Source organism: Larus michahellis, chromosome 1, assembly GCF_964199755.1.
Source record: "Larus michahellis chromosome 1, bLarMic1.1, whole genome shotgun sequence".
In the NCBI taxonomy this organism is placed as follows: Eukaryota; Metazoa; Chordata; class Aves; order Charadriiformes; family Laridae; genus Larus; species Larus michahellis.
Window position 1 is genome coordinate 125,814,266 of NC_133896.1, and position 23,834 is coordinate 125,838,099.

Genomic DNA, 23,834 nt, shown 5'->3' on the forward strand with positions numbered 1-23,834 from the left:
CTCAGAAAGTTGGATTGAGGGAAGCAAACCCTAGAGACAGCTGAACTGTAAATCTCTGAAATGGCGAGGGAGCACAAGAAGAGTCACCTCTCAATGAAGAGCGGATTTCGCCACTGCCTTTTCTGATGCTTTAAACTACTTACAGAGTGCATGAGTTAGTTATGAAATGGACTGCAATGCCGACTCTTGCTTTCTATGAACAGTTAGAAAGCCATAAGCACTATTGTTTCTGGAACTTTTTGAAAAGCCTTTGCCAATGCCATTGTGTTCTTTCTGACCCTGTTCAATGCCGTATCTATGAAAGTAAAACTACCAAAATATACAGATTATTAGGAAAGAGATGCAATCTACATGAACTTCACTCATTAGATTTAAAAAACATAAATTGCAACCCTTACTGATGTGACTTTTGCCTTACATGAGTACAAGGGAATGAGCTGATAATAGATCTCTTCTCCAGGGCTCAGAATTCCTTGGATAAGAGAAAAAAAGCCAGCCAACGTGACTGCATTGGTTGCCGATTGGTGCTGTGAGCTGGGATCTGGGTCTCCCCTCTCCCTGGTAAGCGTGCTGCTCACTAGACCAGGGTTACTCGTTTTGTCTGTTCAAGTCTTGGTCCGCAGACTAAAGTCTGCTGGAGAACTTTACCAAGGTCGCATCAGTGGGAAGCAGTGTGTGACAGCAGCGCACTGTTGGGCACACCAAGCGATTCACCCTGCCTCAAGGGCTGCATTTCAGCTCCTTCCTAAGAGCACGATGTGAAGTGTGGGGCTTTCTGATGGATGCAGGATGTGACTGGGCTTGGACATAGGAGCATGAGAGTAATCAGGGCATGGTACAGGGCAAATTTTATTTCTGCTTCGGTTCTGGATCAGATGTGCTTAAATAATCCTACAGACCATTGTTCCATCGTTGTCTGCGCTAGTCAATAAATACTACATGTGACGAGGAAGAATCTCAGTACTGGATGGTTGCAGTGTCTATCCTAGGAGGCCCCATAGCAATGGTATGAGGCACGTGGCCTGCAGATCTGTGGGATTTCATGCACCCTTTCTATGGGAGGAGGCTTAAGTCTCTCCCTGGGAATCTGCACCTGCTCTGGGAAATAAAGAGGATGTTGCAAACTGAAAAAGAGCTGAGCAGTCACTGCCCTGCAGCTTCCGGGTTAGATGGTCCATGGGGGAGGTGGGTCTGTATCCTCAGGCATTGCAAAGATTTGGGAGCGTGCCTCTCAGGATGTGCCAGTGTGGCACAATGCATCTCTGCGCTGCAGGTCCCCAACCCATGTGTGAATGGACCAGTCTTTCTCGGAGGAAGGAGCAGACCTTGGCAGGGATACAAGCTTGGATCCCAGAAGCAGTATTGCCTTGCTAGCATAGCACTCAGTCTCAAGCCGGTTTGCCTTGCCTCTCAGCCCACCAGCTATCTTGCGCACAGCATGAGGCTGGTGTTACTTCTGCGCCTTCCAGATCCAAAGTTATTTCATGCAGAGGCAGAATAGGGATCTCTGTACCATATTGCTCTGCAAGCTGTTGACATGTCCTTTATTTCCTAGAATGTCCTCTCATCAATAAATCTTAGGAAAAAATGTCCAAAGAGTCTCCTGTATCTCCTCTTTCTTATGAGGAAAGGCTGGCTTAGGTAGTCTAACTCCAAGAGAGACTCACTGGCTGGCAAAAGGACATTATAGAATTGCAATCTGTAAATGAGTTCAAACAAGGGAATAGAGGAATTAATGGAGAAGTCTGCCAGCAGCCATTGAATATGATGGTCTCTGATTTCAACTTATGATTCAGAAAGGTGCTAAACTATTGACCTCAGGAGCTCTTAGGATGCACCAGAGGAATGCTGACCCAGTTGTTTTCATGTTTGTTGCAGTCTTTCACTAAGCACTTACTACTGGCCAGTATTGGACTCATGGTAGTTTGATCCGCAGGTACATGTGGAAGGAAGGATTGCCCTGAAATTAAGAACTGGGTGCCAGCTAGGTCAATCCGGTCTGTCATGCGTGAACATATTAGCATTGTGCTCAGATGACAACAGTTCTTCATGTTGAGGAAGTGCCTGAAAGCGTTAGTGGGAATGCTGCCCCCAACATCAACCATCAGCTGATCTAGAGCCTGGTCCAGATGTCTGACTGCTCCAAAGAGGAAGGGCTTCAGCTAGATGTGGCGGCAGGAATGTGTGTCACATCTGGAGTGTGGATGTGGGCCTGGAGGATATGGTGTAAGTACTGCAGCATGGACCATCAGAGACGGGCTTGTCTCCATGCAGCCAGGGGTGGCTGTGCATGGTAGTTTCCACAAATCCCAACTTGGCAGAGATGAGAAGGGGAATGTTTGTGGAACACTTCTGCCCGTGGCATTTCCTATTTGCTTTTAGCTCGGTGCAGACGTTTCTGTGGAGCCCAGCTTTTCTTTTGCTTTGTGCTAGGAGCTCAGGTGCCTGGCTAGACAGTTGCATTAGGCAGCAAAGCACCTAATCCTCACTGAAGGCCACCTAATCCTCTCAGCTGAATGTCCGCCTACTCCTTCAGATACTCCCTTCTTTATTTTTTCTCTATTTGCTCAGCAATTGAGTTCTTTTCTCTTCCATTTGCAAAACACTGTCGGGAGCAAGCTGGCTGGCCAGCCATTCTTATTCCCCATTACCAACGCCTCTCGATTCTTCTAGGCTCCAAAATGCAGAAACTCATAAAAGCCGCTGGAAGTAAAGGAGTAATGGAGAGGGAAGACAGGTCTCTATGGACTGAAGAAAGTGCTCTGTAGACCAGTGTTTGAGAATCTCTCATTAATGCTTCCTGGTTATTTTTTCTGCATTTCACTTTGCGGAATCCAAATCCTGCTCAAGCTGGTGGGAATTGTTCCACTGACTTCTGTGAGAGTTGGATCTAGCCCCTGGTCTGGAAGGTAAAACTAGCCTCACTGGTTTTCTTTTCTTTCAGCTGGTTTCACTTTCTGCTTCTTAACTCCCAGAATAACGTGAATGCATTCATAGTCCTCCATGTTGAGATTCATACAAAATATTCTCTTTTTCTGTTTTTTTGTGAAATAGAAATCAAAATGTGTATTAGAAATTCCACCTCTGTCCTTCTGACTCTCTTTTCTGCCCCTCTGCCCTGTTTTTTCCTCCCCCCTCCCCCCTTCCACAAGGAGGTAAATGAAAATATCTTTTTAAGTCTAACACATATTTGAAGAAACTTTGCAGTCAACCAGTAAGATACTCTCAGCTTTTGGCATCATTAAAAGCAGAAAGTTTGCCCTCAGAAGGTAATCTGTTTATAGTATCTCAAGTGGAAAAAAGATACCTTGGGTTGTGAAAGATGTTTGTTCCATCACCATGGAAGTCCTCGCGCAGTTCCCAGGGCAAGGCATTGCATGTGGGGAGGTGACGGTGGATTTCTACATCACAGCTCAGTCTTCAGCTTCTAAGTGGAAGCTGTGCTTTTATGATAAGCTGTTTTTCCTAAAATAGCAGTTTGTTCAAATTAACATCTCTGATAGCAGAAAACGAGCAATGTAGAATGTGGTACGACAGAACATACAGAAAGGAACATTATCTTATAGAGCTTTGGGGTTTTATCCTCCAGATCGCCTAAAATTCTTTCCAAATAACGTGTTAAGATATTGGTAATGCAGTGACTCAACCATATAAACAGATGGACTGAGTAGCATGCAGCCAGTGATTCAGCTAATGTACAGCTCTGGAAATTCAAATTTGATTTAACAAGAGGAGAAATGTTGAATAAGACATTGATAATTTTTCCTTTTCTGAAGGGGGCTTTAAGTACATTGTTTTTTTCTGCTAAACAGAGAGGGTGGAAAAACACAGGACAGTAACAGCTCATCAAAAGGATGGCATCTTGATCCCCACACAGGAACTCCTTGCAGTAGTACTGCACTGCAGTGCCAGCTCTTGGTCCGAGCCCAAGTCCTGCTGTGGGACATGAGCTCTTAATTTCTCCAGAGGGAGTGTTCCCAGCTGAGTTACACAGATCTCCATGATCTACTTCAAGCAAAGCTTGCCATTTATTTAGACTGAGTTAACTCATTAATTTCAGCTTTAAAATCTTAAAAGCCAAATCCATTATAAAATCAGTCACAAATTTTTCCCAGGCTCCTCCTATACCACGTAAAGTTGTAGCTGCAGATGTGAATGTGCTGCGCCTGCAAACAGGGCACACAGAAGTTGCTTTTTGGAATGCTCTCCAAACCGCCAGAGGACATCTAAGTTGTTGACAAGTCTTATTACACACTTTTTCCCCTTGGAGTGATGAAAGAAGAAACTGGTTTGCTGCAGAGGCCTCCCATTGTTGAGAGATCAGCACTTAAAAACTCACCTGATTTTTATGGGGGTCTGGGGAAAACCCTGCTCTGCTTAGATTATTCCAGTCTTATCACTGCAATTACAGACTTTATTCAGTAAATCATGAGTACAGATTACTGCCACCTGCATGGAAGCCCATCCCTTGAACTCTATGTAAACATTTCCTTTGAAAGCTTAATTATGAAAGAGTTGCACAGTACACAATCAAGAGCCATGAGGCTCTCCTTTTTCTGAACACGTTAAATTCATATGAATGTTACATTATGCACACAGTTGTAATATTTAGAACTTGGAAATTACTAAAGGATGTCAGAGTAAGCCTAATTTGTCTAGCAACTGTATGCAGGATACAGTTGTGTCCTCAAATGCATTTGCACAATCCTACTATCACGAAATGGCAACTGAAAGTGCATTTTGGAGAATAGATTTGGGAAAGTGCTTTTCTCATTTGGTGAGATGGGACCTTCATAGCTTAGTGTTTGCAAATACTTGGTCCAACTGTGAGGAAGGCTCTTATATATCCGGGACTGTTCTCAGTAACCAAGTAAGGTCCTGACCCTACAAACATGCGTGCTTTAAGTAATGAGCTGTACTTAATGAGCATATTTAATACGTACAATGTGAAGAAAGTAACAGAAGTTTGAGAATCTGAGTATTCTGTTATTTGTAGTTGTAAGCCTAAATATTACAGAACCTCATTTTTACGTACTTGTAATTTGCAATTACAAAATATTAAAATGTCATTTCATTCATGCTGGAATGTAGCTTTTGCTTTTTTAGAAAAAAAAGCAGCACTCTCACCATTGCATTGAAGTGAGTACACCCATACCAACTGAAGTTCATAGCATAAAACTGCATCAGTTGTGTCATAATCCTTATCAAATGTGTAGTATGGAGAATTTCCTCACGATTTCTGTCTTCCGTCCTATGTATTGTACCTTTGTCCTTTTGCAGAACTGCTGAGGGACAACACAGTTTGTTTGGAGAATAAGAAAGAAAGAAAAGGGGACATATCCTTTCCCTTTTTGTTTGTCTGTCTTTGAATCACTCCTCTTGATTACTTTTTAATTCTTTTCCCCTGATGCTTCTCTCCTCCCAGCTCCTTCTATTCTCCAAATGTTGCAGGCTTCTCTCAAAAGCCTTGTAATTTTTAGTGCTTGTTGTGGCTTAACCCCAGCCCGCAGCTAGAACCCCACAGCTGCTCGCTCACTCCCCCCAGCTGTGATGGGGGAGAGAATCAGAAGGGTAAAAGTGAGAAAAAAACTGATGGGTTGAGATGAAGATAGTTTAGAGAAAAAAAAGCCATGCAGACAAGCAAAGCAAAACAAGGAATTCATTCACTGTTTCCTATTGGCAGGTAGGTGTTCAGTCATCTCAGGAAAGCACGACTCCATCCCATATAACAGTTACTCGGGAAGACAAATTCCATCACTCCAAACATCCCCCCTTTCCTTCTTTTTCCTCCAGCTTTATGTACTGAGCATGGCGTTATATGGTATGGAATATCCCTTTGATCAGATGGGGTCAGCTGTCCTGGCTGTGTCCCCTCCCAACTTCTTGGGCACTCAGCCTGCTTCCTGGTGGGGTGGTGTGAGGAGCAGAAAAGGCCTTGACTGCCTAGCAACAACCAAAAACACCAGTGCGCTATCAAAAGTATTTCTCATCCCAAATCCAAAACACAGCACTATACCAGCTGCTGGTAAAAAAGTTAACTCTATCTCTACTGAAACCTTAACAGTGCTTTTCTTAAATCTTCATCTCCTAGAGTCATTTCAGCTGTGATATTTTAAAAATTAAGCATAGCTTTTTGAGCTTTGCAGAGGCTGTGTCAGAGAGAAATGAAGATAAAATGAAAAGCAGGGATCTCTCGAAAGCGGTTAGGATTGTGCACTCAGTGAGTTTAGAGATGGGCAGCTGGAAGGCACAAGGGTAATTTTTAGGTTACTTCCTTCTAAGGTTTACATAGTTATATAACGTAGGTACAGGTATATTTGGGGTGTATCCATGTCATTTAATAACATTTGAACCTAGCCACTTAGTCCAGTCAGAATAATTTTGTTTCTGTAACTTTCATGAAAGTAAGCTGTGGAGCTGTGAAAATGTGTCTGTACTCCCTTAATGATCGAAAGTCTCCAGTGGGAGCTTTTAGGCAATGGCATCCACTGATTACAGAGAAACCTTATGTACAACAGAACTTTGGAAGAGATTACAGTCAAAGCTTGCAACGTAGACCCTAAAGTTAACAAACCATGAGGAACAAATGTGGAGAACCAGGCTTTCTTAACTCTGGTGCTAGGGGAGTCACGTGCTTTAGGATCGGGAGAGTTATAACATTTACTGATACTATGAAAAGCCTGGGAGGCTGAGGAGAGTAAAGGATGGAGTAACCTTAATTAAAAAGGAGACCAAGAGATGGAATTACTGAGGTGAGGGGAAGCCAGCAGATGAGGAATTTCTAGACCTGGTGTGTGTGAGGGGGGAGCTAGGGAAGAAAAAGTGGCAAGAAGGAAGGGAAGGAAAGGCAATTTGAAGCAGCAGGAAAACAGGAAAATTCAAGTTGGGAAAGGCATCAAGAAAGACTTTGAAGATCACTGGGAGAAGAGATTAAACAGAAACTAAATTAGTTTGAATTTAATCTGTACTTTCTCAGGAGAAATCAGTGAACTCCTATCCAAAGAAGTGCAGGCAAGGCAGAAGGAGAACAAAGGGTTTGCAAGGAGAATCAAATTTGAAGAAGAGGCAGGTCTGGGCATGGGAACCAGTTAATTTTAAGCTCTGTTTAGTGAATGTGTCACTAATGAATGTGTCAGGGATAAAGAGAGATGAAACTTGTGGTAGAAGCCAGCCTGGCCACAGGAACTCTTGTAGAGGTGTCGTTACATGGCGCAAAAGCAGAAACAGAGAAAGAGGCTCTTGTGAGTAAGACAAACTAAGAGTTGTATTTTTAAAAAAATCTTGTTTATGTAAGTCATTCACATGAACTTTGACACCCAATTCACACATCTGAGCGCTCTGGATTAGCATAGTTCATTTTCTTCCCCACTCTCTCTGCTAGGTGTACAAGTTCTTTCTCTGTTCACAAGCCCAACGTCCACGTGGCTCTGACTGCGCAGAGGAAAAATGGCTCGAAAACTGAACTCCTGTAAAGGCTCCAGGCGGTCTAGCCAGAGGATGAAACGGCGGTTTCGTTAGTGGACAAATGGTGGCAGTGTGCACAGAGGGACTAGATCCCTGAAGACCAAAAGCAACTGTGTTGGCCCAGCAGGGTCTGGACACAGCGGTTACGCTCATTGGACTGAAGGCAGGCCTGGCTTGCAGGAGCATTTAAGTAGCAGTTTCTGTTACCGGCCTATTAGCCAGATCATCTTTAAGTGGCCTGGCCCAGGAAAGGGTTATATAGAAGAAACTAGGCAGCTCACTACTGTTAAACCAACAGGAAGAGTGGCACAGACCCTGAAAAAATGTAGGGCATTCCCAGTTTACAGGGGCACGGGGTAATCGAGTGGATTCCCAGCTGCTGTGCTGCAGAGGGACTACAAAACCCAACGCTAACCCTGCTTTGGTTTTGAGCCGAGCTCCCCGAGATGAGATTTGCTCCGTGTGTATCAGCTCCTTCCCCTCCTTGGTAACTTTTGCCCTCGAGGAGCGAGGCAGAGGTTGCCAAGATGGTCCTTCGGGTGGCAGCACGAACGAGGAGCGAGGCAGGGACGAAGGATCACCTCAGCGGGCCCTTTTTCCACAAAACCTATAAGAAACTTTTAAAACATCCCAACAGCAAAAACGAGTATTGATTCTCCTCCTCCTTACCTCTAAGAGCTCCTGATTTAAGAAAAGTTGAGGGAAACGGGGCATATTTAACGGGCGGGCCCCTGGGTGAGGAGAGGCTGCGGCCGGTGCGCCCCGTCTCCCGGCTGCCGCCCTCGCCCCCTGTGGCGGAGCCACTTGGTATCTCCCTCCTTCTGCACCACCCCCCCCCCCCCCCCCCGGAGGAGGTGGTTTCACCCCCCCGAGAGGCGTGGCTGCTACCGCCCCCTTCGTCCATATGCATGAGCGCGAGCCGCCAGGCGCCGGCGTAGGGAGGTGGCGCGCGGTCGCCCCGCCCCTCCGCTCTGGCGGCGGGGCGGGGCGACCGCGCGCCACCTCCCTACACCGGCGCGCGCCCCGCCCCCCGCGGTGAATATTGATGAGGCGTGATGCGCGGCGTGGTGTCGTGTCGGGCGGCGCGGCCGGCCATTGGCCGGGTGCGTGTGTGCGCGCTGACGCGTGTCGCGGCGGTGCGGGTCCCGATTGCTGCAGCCGCTTGTCAGTGTGACGAAGATTGGCACCCAGGTAAGCGCTGTCACTCAAACCCGCTCCCAGCCAAGCCAAGCCAGCCATCCATCACGGCGCGCCCGCCGCCGCTGCCGGCCGGGCTCAGGCCTACCACCACACCGGCGCAGGGGGGGACGGTTGGGGAAGGAGCCCGGCGGGAAGGAGGGGGGAGCCCGGCAGGCGGAACAGCGGGGAGGGGGCACCCGCTACTCCGCAACTGGCCCGGGGAGGGGGGGGGGGGGTTGAGGGGGGGTTAGGGGCGGTGGCGCGGGGAGGGGAAGGGAAGGGAGGCGGGGGGGGGGGGGGGAGCGAGGAAATTTCTGGAACGGCCGCCGTGTAACCGTTGTCTCTTGTGGGGGCGCGCGTGCCGGCGGCGGGCGGGCGCGCGCGCGCGCACGGGGAGGGGAGACGGGGCGAGGGAGAGAAGGGAACGCGGGCCGCGGCTCGGCGCCGCGCGGAGGGAGGAGGAGGAGGAGAGGGCAACGGGAGGGGGGAGGCGACGTGATGCTTAAAGGGACAGCGCCGCGTTGGCAGGCGTTCCTTGGCGGGGGTGGGGTAGGTGTAGGGGCTCTCCGGCGTCCTTCTCGCCCACGCCGCCCCGCCAGACCCGGCCCAAGCCAGCCCGGGGAGCCCTCGCCTTTGGCGGGGATCAAGCCGCCGCAGCAGCTGCCTTCCCTCCCCCCCAACCCCCAACCTCCGCACCTGCCCCCGGAGAGGGGGAGGAAGGGGGCTGCTGACGGCAGTTGGCCGCTGCGGCCGCCCGTAGCCCGCCGTGGGGTGCCAGCCGGCGTGGTAGGGGATGACCTCCAGACCCTGCTCCCGGCCCTGGTGCGGCTTCGGTGGCGGCCTGGCCCCCGGGAGAGCGGGGGCTGGCGTGTCTTTGGCTACGCTTCCTCCCCCCCGCCGTCTCCCCTCTTATTCATAGAAAGCAGATTCTGTTAGCGGCTGGCACTTGGGGCAGTGTGCGCAGTTCTGGTGTGAGGTGGTTTCTTCCTTTTTTTTTTTTTTTTTTTTTTTTTTTTTAATTTTTGATGTGACCTCATTGTCTCTTGGCTCGGTTACGAGTAGAGGCTTCTTGACACCTAGACCGAGGCTTCTTGAGTGTTTACACAGCCGCAATTAGGAGCTGAAACTTGATGTTGCCCAGAGGCCCTGCTTATGATGTGTGTAAACAATAATAAATCAAGTTCTGGTTTTATCCTGAAATATTGCCTCAATTAGCCACATGTCCCTGGTCTCCGTGGAGCAGTCGATAGCTTTCCCTCATTCCCACAATGCCAGCTGTATGGCCCAGAGTCCATCAGTTAAAAGTATAAGTAGTTAACACGACTGGCTGGTACTTCTATGTATAGCTTATCACTATCTTTTTTATAAAATATTTTCTGTTGTCCTAAACGGGAGCGTACAATGTGATTTTAGAGACACAGTTACAGTATTTTTTATTTTTTTAAATCTACTGCTGCAGTTTGTGACCCCTTTTTGTGAGTTTCGTCTAAGTAAATGACTAGTGTGGTTTTGGGAGGGAGAATGAGATTCTAGATCTGGCACGATACCCTTACAAGTGAATTCTTATGCTGTGCAATGAATTGCTACTTTTTTCTTTTTTTTTTTTTTCTCACATGCAGCTAAGAGCTGTCCAAGCAAGATTAATTTTTGTCCTTGCCCCTATTTGGAATATGATGTGTGCATGCCATTAAAAAGATCACAGGAATAGGGAGCACAGACAATATGTTCTGGTGTGTGGATGTTGGAAAACACTTGAGCCGGCACTCTATGGAGGATAACGGGAGGGTGTAGATAATTTTCAATGTATGCTAAATGCCTCATCTAATTGTTTTATAAAAAAGTGAAAAAAATCTTCCTCAGTCTTTACAAAAACATGCACGTATAGTTACTAGTTTATAATACTGTTCATAATTTTGTTCTAGAGCATGCTCTGCACAAAGTTTTACCAGTGTAGATTGTTTGATTAGGCAAATTGAAACAACTATAGTTTTAAGAAATTTATGCTCTTCCCTGTTGTCCATACCATGAATATACTTAGAGGTTGTTCCCTTTCCTCTATGGGATATAAACTGTTTATGGTCTCCTTGTGCTATGGGGTTATATCCCTTTAGTTATATATGTGTAGTTAAAGTGATATAGCTTCTACAGCTGGGTTAGCACTGAAGTCTTGTTTAAGAATGAGTCCTAGTTAGCCCCTGTTAGCTGCATGTACAAACTTTATGGATTATACTGAACGAGGAAACAAATTGTTGTGACTGTATCAGAAGTCCTTCTATGGATTTCCAGACCTTGTAATTGGTAGACTATGAAGGAGCCGCGAGTGCATTTTCTAAATAGATCTGTAAAATAAAATTGCAAAATTATCCTTTTCTGAGTCTGTGTGTAGCCATATATAATTATTACATTTAAGTTTTCAAAAACTTGTGAGTAAAAAACGCCAAAATATTTCACATTTATTCAGTCTGAAGAAACAGTTTCACGCTTCTTGGTGTGTCATTGTTTTTAATCTATCCGAAATAAATCTAATTTTTTTTATGTATGTTCTACAGTTTATTTTATGAAGTGTATAGTATATTTTTGCTGTTGACTGCTATCGCTGTACACATTTTTTTGTCATGATTAAAGTATCTACTGGAAAACTTCAGTGTAGGTTTCACCGTTTTCTTAATGTGAGCTTCAGTTAAATGGTGAAAGGCATAGCTCCATTTACTTCGTTCGTAGGGTAAAGACAGGTAGTGTAGAGGCTATTGTACTGCAGTGAGACTTTGAAGACTCATACTGTTCATTCTCATTGATCTCCTGAGTGATTTTGAGGCATGTATTTTTTTTTTATCTGTGCCTGTGTATTCTTCTCTACATAAACTGAATACTAATACCTGTCTCCTGTCTGAAGTGGGTCTTATTATCGTGTAGTTAAAGTGCTTTGCTGGACTGGAATTTATTTTGTTACCGTTGCCTGTGGGCTAATAGGAAAACTGAGAATTCTTCATATTTTGTATATGTTGTTGTTATGGTTGGTTGGGGTTTTATTTTGTATTTGGAAATTTCACTTTGGCATGTAAAAAATTAGTCTAATATTAAGTAACTTATGGCCTTGATTTGTACTTAATCTGGATACAATTTTAAAGATTCAGATTGTCTATTGAACATAAAAATAACATTTTAAAACTAAATCCTTGCAGTCTTTCATTAGTGCAACTGAAAGGACTTTAGAATTAAATTTAATCAGAATTAAATATATGTATTTATTCTAAATACTTCAGTCGTATAAAATGGATATGTCTTCTAGAAGCTGTACTTCCTTTTTCAGAATTTTGCTTTCTGACTGTATTTTTTTCATACCTTTCACTGTACTGTAAATGCAGTGCTATAATAAAGTCATAATTCTGATTGCTACCACAGCAAGTTTAGAAGTGTTTAGGAGCAATTCAGGTTTCTGGAAAAGAATAACTCTTTTGCTGTTATTAAGCCCTGTATCAACAGCCAAGGGCGAATGATCCACAGAACCACTACCGTGATAGTGGAACTGCTTGTTCTAACGGCTCTGTTAATGTCCTGAATGAAGAGAGATGTAGTCCAAATTGTATTTCAGAATATTATGTAGTGGTCTGGGAGCCAAATGTTACCTCTTCAAAACTGGCACACACGTGAAAGCTTACAATAAAGCAGATTAATATTTTTATTTTGGTGTAAGTAAGACTGAATTATTTTTTTGTGTGTGAAATTTAAAATTCCACAAATGTTACTTCTCTCTTGCAGCAGCTGGTTGCTTCAGTGTCACTTGTTAAAGAGTCTGTAGGTTTGCAAATGATAAGTCTCTCGGGGGAGGTTATTTTACCACAGCTCAATGCTGTGCAAAATGTAAAACAACTTAGTGCTCTTCTAAGCAAGAGGATTCCAAGAACAAGGAAAAAAGCTGCTGATAGAGTTCTTTCCTTTGGTTACTTGCTGCTAGATGTTACCAAAGTATTTTACCTGGACCATTATAGCTCTCCCTAAGATAATTGAATGGTGAAGTATTCACATTTGTTATTGAGTTCTTCACTTCGTTCAGTAAGGTTGTTTCATGTTGTAACTGTAGAACATGCGTATCATGAAATGGAACTAGGAGTTGGGTGGAAAATAAAATGATGACAGCAAGAGTCTGAAATGCCAGTCTTCATTGTTAATGGAGCACTGGCACGCTTTCACGAAGTTGGTAAAGGGCAGTAACTTGGTTCCCCTGCCAGCGGCGTGGGGATCCCAAGTCGTGTATGTTACTGAAGGACAAAAAGGAAGTTGGTGTTAGAAGTGGAAATAAAACTTAAGTCTGCTTGTCATCACATGCTTGCTTATTATCATTCATATGAACATGGTTGTTCGTTTTTTAACATAGGAGCTATGCCAGGCCATGTTGTTCTCTTTTTTTTTTTTTTTCTACGTATGTGTATAAAAGAGCTATTTGCTGTTAAATAGGAAGGCTATTTAAGTACTTAGACTGTCAAAAGGTGATTTTTGAAAATGGGAGCTATCTGACTGTTATAATCTTGTACTGTCCCTTATGTTGCTATACCTGTGGTCTGTAACTGTTGTCTTCTACGGCTGACAGTAAATTCAGGTAGAAAAGTAGAATATGGTAGTTTACTGCTGGTGTGCTAAAAGAGGGATCTGGTTTTTTTTTTTAAACCACCAATTCCAGTTTATATTTTATATGTGAGCTTTTGGAATTGCCTGTGTTTTTTCTTGAGGACAGAGGAAGTTAGGAAATGTGGCTATACTTCGCATCCTGCTTAGCTTTTTTCAAATTACATAGCAAGCAAAACAAAGGGAAAAGGATATTATAATACTCACTACTGAAAAATAAGGTCCAAGTGTTTTATATTCAAAGGAAACAGAGGCAATTATGAAACAGAAATTGGAGCATTATACATGGTTAATTTTTTAAAATTATTTAATTTTTTAAATTTAATTGAATTAATATTTAATTAATAACGTTTTCATTCCCATGTTCTCTAGGTATGTGCTATGTTGTATGTTTTATAACTAAGGAACTTGAACTTCCAGATTGGTCTATGATTGCTTAATTTATATTTGTTCTAGCCTATTTGTATGTAGTCTAGACCATAATAGTAGCAATGCCAGGAGTAAGGTTACCTGGTTTGGGTGGGTGTTTTCTTGAGATGTTGTTTTCAGTAGCTTATTTCTTAGTCATACTGAAATTTGCCATGATGAGTATGTTTGTGCAGGGTTGTTCTGGAAACTTTAAGCTAAAATGACTCAGCATTTTGAAAATGACTTTAAGAGAAAGTAAATATGTTAATTTGAGGAGGTGAGGAAATGCTTGTTTGGCTTATTTAAGAGCATATTAACACTTCAGTTCTGGAATTTAGCGATGCAGAGGAGAGAGGGGAAGAGAGCATAAGCATTCACACAGAACGTATGGCCATTCCTCAAGAAACTTCAACAAATCATAAGCTCTTGAATAACTGGTTCATGCATGTTATTCAGCAAATACTTTTTAACTGAACATCCGAATATTCCATGTAACACGAATATCTTCCCATCTGTTGGTCCTTGCATGTCACCTGACTGTGCAGTCATCATCTGAACCAAGTAGTTAAGCATGATGCATCCCACAGCAGTAGGTGCTGGGTAAGTTTAGTCCTAAATAGTCTGTCTTTATTTGTGCTTCTCCCCCAACCCCAGAATGCTTAGGCAGCAGTTGTTTTCACAGAGGGATGAAGACTAGTGTTCAGGGAGAGATGGGGAACAGAGTTTGAAGCGTGGTGGAAATGCAGTAGGCCCAGGAACCAGAAAAGGATGGTACTAGCAAATGGTCAGAGGTGGGGGGAACAAGAAATGGCAAGAAGTGAGGAAGAGGACAAGCTGTACGTTAGTGTGGAAGGAACAACATGGAAGGGCAGTATGAGGCTGAAGAGCAGAAAGAACATGGATAGGAAAGTAAGGAGCATGAAGAGCGTTGGCAGCAGGAATAAACGAGACTAGAACACTGTACATGTTCCACGCAAAAACTAGTTGAGCTGATTGCTTCTGGTTCACTGTTACTAAAAAGCCATGGAAAAAGTGGAGCAGGAAAGGAAGAATTTTTTTATTTAGTCACCATTTTGAAAAGAAAATAACAGTTCATTTTAGGGCCTACACTTAGCAGCAAAACAAAGTTGTTTGTGTTCGACCAAATGTTAGACTCAAAAGAAGGAGGGTTCTGGAAAAGGTACTGACCAATTGGAACCAGTCAGAGAATTGCAGGACCAGGATTTTGTGTTACTAGTTTATTTAGCTAGTCCAAGTTAATGCTTGGTTCATTGGCAGGCTCATCATAAAAATGACATAACTGACAATGGAACATGTTAATTTTGATGAAATGTTTAAATGTGAAAAATGTGTAGAGAGGATCTCCTTATGTATTCAACATCTTAAATGCATTTTAAATGGTTTTATAATAAAAATGGTGGAAAACTTACATATGCTTACATAAACAGCTTGCTAACATTGTAAAGTAATGCATGTAAAGCAATAAAGGCGTAGCGAGATTGGCGCTTAGTCTGTGTCTTCTTCATGAAACTGCAAAGTATAAGCACAAAACAAGATTAATTTCATAGTTTATTGGATGCTGATACAAATCATGATTCAAATAGGATTTCTTATTGCTTTGGTTTAATTTGTCTGAAAGGATATGATAAAATGAGTGTCTCCAGAACTAAGAGATTCACTACATGCTTATGTGGATATTCCAAAGGCTTCAATGGCGAGGGAATGGAATTGTGTCTAGTACATACACAAGCCTGTTTTTCATCCATGTGGGGAATGCTGGGGAAATGTGGAAGTGGAGTTATGGTTTTTTTGGTGGTCTTTTTGGCTTTTTTTTTTTTTAAGGAAATTGTGTTTGAAAAAGTAATTAAATATCATTAAGTAGGAAAGTTGTACCAGAGTCAGTTCCAGCTGTGGAATTGCTCATACCTGCTCTCTGGTACATAAGGGGTTTTTGTTAGTCTTTCTAATGCAGTCCTCTTGCCACGATAGCAGCAAGGCAGATGCTATACTACCTTCTTGATTTTTAGTCTAAAATGTTATGATGACAGCACATTGGGTAAATACTGAAGGTGGAAAAAAATACTTCTCTGTCCTGTGACAAGTAGGTAATGTGTGAGGAATCATGATGTATATGCTAGGATTCACAAGCCAAAAATGTAAGAAGTCCTTCAGTTTGCAGTGTTAAGAATACAGGAATAAAAAACCGTAAAGGAATCTTCATTTACTATGTGAATATTGGAGATGAATGAGGGAGCGATAGGAAATATTTTTGTGCTCTCTCATACCCTAATCCCTTGGAAGTCTTGGAGCAATTAAAGAAGGGGGAGTTCCTTTCCACCAAGTTTTGTTTTCCTTATACCAAAATTTCTGTTCAGTCCCCTTAATTCCTTACTATTACTTTATGGAGCTAATAAAGCGGGATCAAGTTACAGTGTGAAATGGGTGGGAGAAATTGACATGCTGCAGGAAGTTTCTTGAATTTGACAATCTTCTAATAGTTAGATGAATGAGGTTTAATTTTGTAGGAGGTAGGAGAGCAACCTGAGGATTTCCTTCTGCAATGCCAAGAGCTACCTGTAGGCAGGATACCTAGCATACTGAGGTGACCTTATTTTATGACTAGCTTGGATAGGATTTCTTATCTTTCTCTTCCTTGTTGTTAAGAAGCATCATGGTAAATTGGTGATTACATGAACCGTAAGCATGAACCATGATTATGCATGCTTCCCAAGAAATATGCTGGTGTAAACACAAAGGATGTATGCAGAATTGACGAGATTAAGTTCTTCAAAAGACCCAGATGCCCTTAATTCTGCTTTTGTTGTTGTGCCTTGAGAAATTTATATTATTTTGTGCATATGTAATATCCATTTTATCAGTTACTGCATACGTAATAGTAGCTTGTAAAGTGGCATATTTTTTACAATACTTCTTTTTGTACTTGGTGCCTGCAAATAGGAGAATTTCCAGAATTCATTCAAAATACCGAAAGCAGGGTTTACACAAAGAGTGAATTGCTAAAGGGACAAAAATCTTTTCATGAGATGGTGTGTTGTTTGTCATGGTGTGTGACATTGTGTGGTGATACTTGGAAGATAGTCTGTGATATAAACACTTAGTATGGCTTGTTAAGTTCTGAAAAGGGATATATGAAGAGAGGATGCTACGAAAGATTAATGGGACAACAAAACAGCATATATAGTGTTGGAGAGGTCTTGCAGAATAAAGTCAGTGTTACATAGTATATATGTTCAAAATCCTACAGGCAAATAAAGGTTGATGATAACTTGTAGTATAGCCTGTGTTTCTGAAGAAATTTAACCTTAGTGGTGTATTGTAATTTATTTTTAATTTTCAGTTTCTTAAAGTGTAATATGTATTCAGTTTTTGATGTAGTCTCATATTTGTCAAGATTAATATATAAATAACTTTATTGCACCACCAAACAATAAAGGGAAAAATGTGACACGAAGTAAATCTCATTTTACTGCAGTCAAAAATTGGTTTTGTGGCTTTTTAGGGCTTCTCTCCCAGGGAAATTGACGGCATAACTGTTGTGTAATAACTGTTTTGCTGTATCTGCGTAGTGTAACTCCCTGAGGCTGGTATTGTATTCCTGAACAGGAACATCATCTTTCTAAAAGTATAATATTCTAAATAATGACTATGCTTTGTAAGTACCTAAGATAGAGGAAATGGAAGCCACCTTGCTGCTGAATGAGTAGTACATTCTCATTGAGCACAGTTTTAATAAAGTTGTATGCATCAACTTCATAGTGATTTGTTTGTCTTAATTTTACTGAATGCCTCTTTGTAGGCAGGTTGATGGAGATAGGTAACCACTGCAGCAAAGGTAGAATGAATCCCTGATGGCATGTTGTCATATATACTCTGTGTATTGCTTCATTATTATTATTTGAATCTATAAAAATATGAATGTATCTTGATCTTAATGTCTGCTAATATTTTTATATGTGAATATATGCACAGGTCTTTGTTTCTTACTAGCTGACACGCAAAAAGAATGACTGAACAGAGGGTTCTTCTATGCTTGAATGAACAAGGTCATATTTTACTTTTTAGTAAGAACTTCAATCATGATATGCTTTTTAAGTGACAAAGCAAGTTGGCCTTGGGTTTGGTTTCACAGTTAAGTATCTTCTTTGTTATGATAACATGACTTTAAAGCTTGTCTGCAAGAGTAATAAAAGGAAAAAAACGAATTGGCAATAGCAGTTCCAAGCTTAGCCTCCACAGTGCCTTGGTATTGTCTCCATCCTTTAACAGGTGTATCTGCTCCCTCTTTTTGCCCCCACTGGGATATGCAAGAGGACATAACGTGCAAGCTCAGATCTCTCTTGTTTTCTTGTCTGATATTTTTTAGGCTAGACTCTAGTCTTTATTGCTGTTAAGTGTCTCTTGGAAGAAGGCAATATGACTGCAGTGTCGTCTGGCTTCTTCTGAGCCAAACATTTTCCCCTGCAGCATCTTTCACCTGGGCCTGCATTTATTCAGTACCTCTTTCGGCCCTCGATGTCTCATATGCAGTCTAGAAACTTGCCTATTTCAAGAATTTCAGCTGAAGGCTTTGCAGGCAAGGGCTACTTTTTCATGCGTGAAATATTTTTGACTCACCAGGTCTGACAGTAGTGGCACTATTGTTTCTTTGTTGCAGTTGTTTCTGAATGGAGGGAGCAGGTTTTTCAGATTTGCAATGGTGAAGTAGTTCTTTATGTCTGAGCAGAGACAAGGAATAGATAATCACAATTTATCTGGCGGTGACCTACATTCAGAAGATGCTATGGATAGTGAGAAGTCCTCTATTTGAAAATAGCCCAGCAAGTTGAGGTGGGTGAAAATGCGTACCGAAATTATAGAAGATAAACAGCATGCGAAGAAAGGAATACAAGAGTACAGTGTCTTCTCAGAACAGAATTAAGAAGATGCAAAAATGAGAGAAGCCCATTCTTTGGGGACACAGGTCTTTGACAGTTTAAGTGGTAAGAACTTCTGATGTGTCATCTGCCCCTTGAGGCATCAAGACGAGGCATATCAGTTTGGACTGAAACTCCTTCTAACTCAACGATGATTGAAGCTTATACCGCCTTGTAACTCCTCAAAGTATCTTCTCTGCTCTTTTAGAGCTAGGTTTCATGAACCAGAGGTGGCATCTATATTGAGTGGCTCTTAGCATTTTTTTTTTCTGTGAACTTGTCTGAAAAACATTACTTTTACACCATGCATGGATAAATTTTGGTTCTCAAATCCAAATACCGACTTCATTTCACTTTCAAAAATGTTGGAGTTGCCTTCATCCCAGTTCTTACGCAGTTGGCAAAACTGGCAATACAGGAACTTTGTCTATGTGAGAAACCGAGATAATCTTATTCAAGATCTCAGCTGTGTGTTTTAGCCATCAGATGATTTCAGATGGACTTTGTCCAACATTAGCGTCTGGAGCTTCCCCTGAGGTAGTCTTGCAGACTTTTTTTAATGCTTTTCAGCCCTTGTGTTTTCTAAATACATGTTCACAATCTTTGCTACTTTGCTTTCACAATCATTGCTACTCTTTAAGAAGTAACTTTAATATATCAAACAGGTGTTATTAAATTACCACTTAAAATTACTTTAATTATATTTAATTTTTGTAAAGCTTTTTAAAATTGCAGAATAATCCTGTAGCAGAAGCTGTCTTCACAGAATGTGTGATCCTATAGTTCGTGCCCCTTTCTATAGTCTGTTAGTTTTTATCATGTAGTAGATTGCTTGATCATAGCCATCATTAGAGTACATTCTGTGGTAAAATCAAAGCATGATTATGAAGGGGATTTAAATTTTAAAAAAGTCTTTCACCTTTCTTAGTTTCAGACTTTTTACAACACTGATGAGTTATTCCTGTCTGCGTTTCCTAGTTTTATTTTTGGGATGTGTCTTGTCTAGTCTAAGCAGACAGACACAGAGCCAGAGAGTAAAACATAAAGGCTGAACAGCAAGTGAGTTAGTAGTGCAAATGTAGCTTTCTTTTAGAGGTGTCAGCAAAGACAAAGATAAATATGGAATGGATAAATGAATAAGATGAGGGAAAGTTCAAATAATAGCATGGGATAGTGGGTGTGATTACAGATTTTTAAAAATGCTCCAAAACCTGCAAAAAAAATTCCTGTCAGTTTAACTAAACTTATGGACGGAACCACATAATAAATGTAAATATTTTTCTTTGCTGTATTGCCTCAGAAAGTGTGTTCTATGTTGTTGTCTCCTTCTGAATATTTCTCTGTTGGTTTTTAGGTTTCTGTCCTCTACATTGTATGTCGGTGAGATTGCTGGAACAAAATAATGTCGTCTTCAACCCATTGAAGGAAAGGGGTGAGCACCTTTCTCAAGGCCAATATTTTTATCTTCTTTAGAAAGCAGTGTGCCCTGGAAACAAATACCATTATGTATTTTGATGAAAAGTTAAGGCAGTTCTAGGTGCTTTTCATGTGTCGAACAGGCTTGCTGTTTTGATTTTTGTTTCTTTTTAACTTTGTATGTGAATATAAGGGTCTATGTTATAGAGCAAGTGCCAGGACTAAAGTAGGAACGAACAACTCACCATGCTGAATCTGCCAATCGTCCATTTCTCTCTGAAGGACTTCAAAGGAACGTGTATAAGGGAAAATTAGAAGGAACAATTGCTTGTTAACAAGTCTGTTGGGTAGTTTCTTCACAACCCTAAGACAGTTAGTGGTTAGTTTATACCCTGAAGCATAACTATTTATATCTGTTGCAAACATCTGTTGTAGCTTGTATATGTTAAATATGATATTCCTGAACTCCAACAGCTTACTTGCACCTTATGTTAACATTACTGGGTGGTCCCTTTGCTCTTAATTATGAAGGAGTAAGTAGAGCAAGTGAGGAGTGATGTATGTTAAGTGATCGCTTTGTGTACATGTTTCAGCTCATCTTTAATCTCTTCTCTTAGATACTCCTTAGTTTGCACAAAGTCTCCACATTTCTAATTATGATTATTCCTCTTAATTTAGTTTCCTTTCTACTCTATGTTTTACCTTCATACTTACTTTTATTAAAGGCTTGAATTTTTTTTCTTTGTTTTGCAGAACACAATGCTTTTATGAATTCCCTTTGGCCACAGATATCAATGGATTTTCTGTTTGCAGTTCATGCATCAGCTTCCAGTTTACCTGGCCTTAAACATTTCCTTGAGTTTTCCTCATGCTTTGTTTTCAAAATAAATAGCATGAGAGTTAATTCTGTTCTGCATGAAGCAGACTGGATGACTCTCTCAGCCTCGGGTTATTTCTTTTTTATTTGCAGCTCTGAATATAACGCAAATGCACAGCTTTCCTTCTTCTGTGATTTCTTTAACAAAGAATAATTGGTGTTTTTAAAGCTAAGTTGTCCAGAAGTCATGTGTTTTTAGGCCCACTTCAGATACCTTAGGCCATATAGTATTTGGTGTAGCTGTGCTGGTTAAAGATGGTCCTGCTGTGAGTTGATAATCGCCACACATGGGCCAGAAATTACCACACTAATAGGTCAGCCAAGAGCAGGGGTTGTATGAGTGCACAGCAACGTGCTTCAGATAAAGTCAGCTGGTTTACATCATAGCCGCCTTTAACAGCGGGTTGAACAAGCCTAGCTGACTTTATGTTAAAAGGATCAGAAATCATTCACGTGTTCTGTGGGCTCAGTGGTAGAGCTGTGGAAGTAATTAGCTCTGGCAGGGTGGCAGCGATGAACATCTGGGAGCGACACCAGCTTTGTCTAGCATCATTGTTTGCAGAATGAACATCTGCTTAGGCAGTGTATCTGCTAAGTAGAACTGGATGCCGTATCCTAAATTAGGTTATAAAAGCTGAATGTGTAAATACCTTTGCATTTATTTTTCTTAAAGTTTAACATAGTTTGTCTCTTACCACTACTGGGTAATGAGAAGATGTTTCTCTATAGTGAACCAAAGTAATTCCTCAGTAATTGCCTCAATTTAAGTGTGTGATTAGCTGAATTTGTTCTTCTTGATTTGCAGTAGTTGTGTTCACTAAATCTCATCAGTTGCTGTCTTGCCTAATAGCTTAATCTTCTTCTAATGTAATTATAAGTCAGAGGGGAAGCTCTTACGGGAAATAAAGGATATACCCATGTAGAATTCTTTCCAGCCATTCCCCTGGGAGGCAATAGGGCAAAAGTCCTTCTTGATGAAATAATCTATGGATCTGGCTCAAAGCTGTGCACCTCTTTCTTCCTTTGTGTGGCTTGAGGGATTTTGAGATGTGGAATGTCTCTTCCTTATGGAAATCTGGAAGGAAGGGTTGGTACAGCTTGTCTGATTCTCCAGAAATTCTTGCCATGTCCTATTGTCCTCACGAGTTTATATGAGTTGTCTTTGTTACTTCCCTCTCCATGTTGTTCTCTGTGTCGCTAATGTGATGTCACATCCTTACTTAACTCTAAGACAATCTTCCTCTTCTATGACTGTTTTATGTCTTCTTATTTCCTCCTTTCTGACTAAGAACTTCATCTTTCTCCCACAGCCAAATAATTTCTTTAACAGCATTTTTTGAGGAACTTCTTCAGCTTCTAAAACAATCACTGAAGATTTACTCTGTTGCTCTGTTCAACTGTTCTGCTTTTATTTTGAGGGTAGTCTGGTCTGTGCTTTGGATATCACAGTCAAAAATTAAATGTGTGCCTTTTGAGAATGAAGAAAAGCAGAATTTTGTTTGTGTCCTTTCAGTCTGTAAATACAGAAAGACACTAATGCCCTGGTTGTAAGCTACCATTTTTGAAAGAAAATAAATGTTTAAATGTAAGACAAATGCTTACAGGGCTGAGGTTTTAGAATATGTCCCATTAAAGTATTTTGAAAGATGCCGCGCTCTGCTGGTGTGGCAAATGCTGATTTAGATTTAACATTAAATGACTCATAACTATAAAAAAAATTTCAAAAGTCTGAAGTACTTCTCTCAGTGACTGCATTTACGTTGTTCCCCCTTTTTTTCTTCTTCCTTTATTTTGGTGGAGAAATTGGTAATATTTTTGTAGTTTCAAAGAAAGAGATACTGATGTTTTATAAAGACGGATAGGCAAACTGGAACAAGAAAATACTTTCATTGAAGTTATTAGAAAAACTCTAAATAAATGCAGGTTTTACTCTTTTCCTCTCTAAATCATATTCTTAAGAAAAACATACTTCAGCACAGGCATTCCCAAACTATAGCACACCTAGTATTCCACCAGCTACTGAAGATGATATGTGCATGTTGTCTACAGGTAGCAACTTGTTCAGCTCTGCAAGCACATGACCCAGTGCCACAACCAAGATTTGCTCTGTCTGCTCACATTTGTGGTTCCCAAGGTGCTTTTGTGTGTGTAAAATGGCATAGACTCCCAAAGAATAACAGCGCGATTTAAGTATGAGCGAGTGAAAGTCAATAACCTTGATTGTAAAGGAAGTCATGCTTACATCATCCTGGTGAACTTCTCTGGTCTTTAAAGATGTTCTGGAAAAAAAAAAAAAGGATTTGCACTTTGAATAGAATTTGATGCAAAGTAAAACTTGAGATTTGTCCTGAGGAGTTAGGTTTGTCTCTGTACCTGAAACTGTTAAGTAAACAAAGAGGATCTTGCATTTTGTCCTGTGTTTCCTGAATGAAACATTTACTTGAGACTATGGTAATCTATACGAGAAAATATCCAGGAATGTAAAAATTGCTCTTCAAAATGGGTCATGCATTCTACTATTATGCAGTGGTGAAGGAAAGATTTCGAAATAGTTGAAAAAATTTGTACTTATTGAACACATTACAAAGAAAAAAGGTCTTGTTTCAGATCTTAAACTGGTGAAAATTCTAATAGTTGGTTCTTTGATACTGACATAAGTGGAAGAGAGCAGAAGACCTGGAGTTAATAGCTGGATTTAATCTTTCACAAGACATGAGCTCTGTCTTCTTTTTTTAATATGAGTATTTTTTTAAAGTAGCTAAACGTTAGGACTCCTATGTGTCGAGGAAAATTGAGTTCTGTGGTAATATGTAATGGTAATACCTTAATGCATTATGTGATTTCAGTTGTAATGGCTGCTAATCTGACAAGAAAATGAAATGTAAATTAGTAATCTGATGGATAAACGATCTGCTGGTGGTGCTATGCTAAAT

General features: G+C 41.3%; 1 protein-coding gene and 1 long non-coding RNA gene across 4 annotated transcripts in view; one reads left to right on the forward strand and one right to left on the reverse strand.

The window, feature by feature from the left end:
- Window positions 1-829: 829 nt before the first annotated feature.
- LOC141737881 (uncharacterized) lies at window positions 830-8,257 on the reverse strand. The gene is made up of 3 exons (XR_012585263.1): window positions 8,134-8,257; window positions 3,308-3,465; window positions 830-3,035 (listed from the first exon to the last, which is right to left on the reverse strand). It is a non-coding gene; the product is annotated as an uncharacterized LOC141737881 (long non-coding RNA).
- A 248-nt stretch (window positions 8,258-8,505) lies between these two features.
- The window catches only part of PKNOX1 (PBX/knotted 1 homeobox 1), a 42,028-nt gene continuing 26,699 nt past the window's right edge, over window positions 8,506-23,834 (forward strand). Inside the window, exons 1-2 of one of the 3 annotated variants that reach the window (XM_074602786.1) lie at window positions 8,506-8,655; window positions 19,963-20,040. The gene's annotated coding sequence lies outside the window, so the exon portion shown is untranslated. Of the gene's footprint in view, window positions 8,656-18,418; window positions 19,146-19,962; window positions 20,041-23,834 lie in introns of those variants that run through there. The other 2 variants (XM_074602795.1, XM_074602805.1) reach the window with 2 other exon arrangements.